Here is a 3,174-nt window from a genome sequence, read left to right on the forward strand (position 1 = left end):
TTCCCTGCTGACGGGGCGGCGCTGGAGGTCTGAGTCTCTGCCAAGGCCAGCCAGTGTGGGAGAGAGAATTGTGGAAGGAGCTGGGGGTGAGGGGCAGAGGGCTAGTTATGGATGGAGGGGGCCAGAGAAAAGTATCAGAGCCCAGAAAGGAAGACACCATACTGGGGGTTGGAAAGGTGACCCCAGAAATGGCTCTATTGGTAATGATTTTAAAGATTACTGTTCAAAATCACCATTTAAATACCTCTTCACTCACTCTTCCATTTAAATACCTGAGCTGGCCCCAACTCTTTCTCTCCCAGGCCTCATTTCCTGCCACACTGCCCATCACCCACTGAGCTCCAGCGACACTCGGTCTGCTTGCTGCTCCTCCAACGGGACAAGGATCGCCCTGCCTCCAGGCCTTTGCAGCTGCTGGTTCCACCGCCTGGAGAGCCCTTTCCTTAACCGTCTCCAAGGCTGGCTTGCTTTATTTGGATGTCATTCCCCAGTGATGCTTTCCCTGTCCTGCGTAGAACGCCTGCCTCTTCCCCATCTCATTCTTCTATCTCTTAAATTGTTTCATCTTTTTTTCATAGCACTTCTCTACCTGCTATTAGATGGTGTATTTCACTGTCTGTGTATTCACTTATTTTTCCACGTCTCCTCTCTGAGCTAGGCTGTACGTGCCACACAGGGACTGCGTCTTGTTAGCTGCTTTGTCTCCAGCACTTAGATCGGGGCCTGGCACTCACAAGGTGCTCAGTCAATCTTTCTGGAACAACCACTGTGCTAATACATTCTTTTTTTTTTTTTCAGTTTAAAAATATTTATTGATTCATGCTTTCCAGAACGTTTTTTTCAAACAATTCACCAAAGGCCAATACTCCCCTCTGCTCTCAATTTTTTCCACCCAAAATGATGAAATAATGTATATTTTTATACCTAATCAGTTTGTGAGAGCTGTGATTCTCAAACACTTTTTAAAAATAGAAGTAAGGGGGCTCCCCTGGTGGCGCAGTGGTTGAGAGTCCACCTCCCGATGCAGGGGACACGGGTTCGTGCCCCGGTCCGGGAAGATCCCACATGCCGCAGAGCGGCTGGGCCCGTGAGCCACGGCCGCTGAGCCTGCGCGTCCGGAGCCTGTGCTCCGCAACGGGAGAGGCCACAACAGTGAGAGGCCCGCGTACCGCAAAAACGAAAAAAAAAAAAAAATAGGAGTAAGATCAAAGTTGCAAACAGACCATAGGTAGTGATTTTAAAAACTGAAAAGACAAAGCCTGACTCCAACTGACCAAACCACCCATCAGCTGGATTCGGCCTTTTCAGGCTACATGAGGACTTTGCTCAAGAGACCTGCACGTATCAGACGGATTCCCATAGATGTCCTTAACACCACAAGTGCAGCTCCTGACCCCCGATGATGCCAACAACAGCAGGGGCACAGAGAGGAGACCCTGCTGACTGATTCAGTTTAATTCGTCAACACAATTCTCTTCTCCACTCTCTTCATCGGCTTCACCTGTTTCCTTGCAAGAATCTTGGCTGTTGGTATCAGTAAGATAATTTTCTTCCCCATTCTCTCTCTCTTCTATTGTTTCTTCTTCATTAAAGCTTTCTTTATCTTCAGTGAAACTTTTCATCTTTTGATTGCTGAGGTACTCAAATATTTTTCCACTTTGGCCTTTCTCTGAAACAAACTCGTCAGATATAGGAATATCTGCGCTAGGAAGCGCTTTTAAGGTATTAGAATAATGCTTTTCTGCTGCCATTCTTGCATTTTTCTGAGCAACTCTCTCAAATGGCAGCGGCCTGTTTTTTAATTTTTCTTCTCTTTCTTCTAGTTCTCGTCGGTAGTCTCTCATCCTTTCCTTTTCACTCTTTCTTGTGGCTTGTTCTCTTCCCCTGGAGGACACCGTGGGCATGGGAGGGCTGAAGCTACAAGGCACAGGCTTTGCAATTGTACTCTTACGGGTGACCTTCACCTTGGAGACAGATAAGGCCAACGTGTTTCTCTTAAATTTTCTTCATCTGCTTCAATATCTGCCAAGAATTTCTGTCTTTTAGTGGATGCGTGTGAGGCTGCAGGAAGGTCAGATGGTTCACAGACTGTCAGGGGTTTTGGACGCTTCTGTTCTGAGTGACGTTTCTGATATCTCTCAGGACGGTCTTCAGAATCAGCAGCCTGGCACCTAACCTTGTGTTTACACTTGGACTTTTCAGCCTGTTCAGGACACTTGGGCTTCCTTGTAGCATAACTTGTGCGAGCTGGACTACAAGGCAGAGGGGAGGAATTCTGTAAAAAGTCTTGGGTTCTCTGCTGTGTCCTAACGTTTCTACAGAGCTCTTCTGTTAACTTGCCATTGATGGTTGAACCGTAAGTAGATCGAGGTATAGGTCTGGCTTTAGATCGGTTTGTTTTCTTTTTAGACTTAAAAAAGGCTTTCAGCTGCTTTTCCCAGATTGCTTGCTTCTGTTCCTCCCTTGCAATAAACTTAAACGGCTTTTGCAAGGCCAAAAGAGCTTCTTAGTTTTTCTCCTTCGTATCATGATAAAGGGGGAGAAAGACGAACGCAGGAACTGGGCTGGCTCGGAAGTTTTTCTTACACTCTGATTCTTCTTATTTTTTGAGCAGTTTGCGTGCCATTTTAATATCTGATTTAGATTTCATGTTCTCTTTCCTTCTGCTCTCTAATCATCATTTGAAAAGGCTCAGGTACTGTAATCTTTGGCACCCATTCTTTTGGCTTCTTTTTTTCTTTTCAAGTGCTGGCAAGTCAGCATCTTCAAACTGAATATAATCTTCAACAGAGAAGTTTGTCCACATGTTGTTGATGAGCTCCTTAGCATAGGTCATTAGCTAATACATTCTTGATGTAAATATATTTAAATAACCCATCAGGTCAGACCCGCACCCTTGGGAGGGTTGACCACCCCCAACGCCACTCCTGGACTGCCCCAGTGCCTGCCCTCCCCCACCCTACGTCCCTAGAGTCAGGAGCAGGTGACCATCTCTCTGTGATGCCGCATGTCTGATTCAAAGGGCCTGAGAGCTGGGAGCATGTCTCATGCGCTCTGGTTGTCCTCCCTCACACCCCCTCGCTACCAGAGGATGACCACTAGAGAGGGCTCAACAACAACAAAGGCAGGAATAGTAATTCAGGCTAACAGCACGGAGCCCTAGTTAAGCCTCAC

The 3,174-nt window shown here is 46.7% G+C and overlaps 1 pseudogene; it reads right to left on the bottom strand.

Annotated features, from left to right (window-relative positions):
* Nucleotides 1-1,448: 1,448 nt before the first annotated feature.
* Nucleotides 1,449-2,836, bottom strand: LOC103078881 (protein FAM161A pseudogene; annotated as a pseudogene).
* Between the last annotated feature and the right edge of the window lie 338 nt (nt 2,837-3,174).

This window comes from Lipotes vexillifer, unplaced genomic scaffold (genome assembly GCF_000442215.2).
Source record: "Lipotes vexillifer unplaced genomic scaffold, Lipotes_vexillifer_v1.1 scaffold565, whole genome shotgun sequence".
Lineage (NCBI taxonomy): Eukaryota > Metazoa > Chordata > Mammalia > Artiodactyla > Lipotidae > Lipotes > Lipotes vexillifer.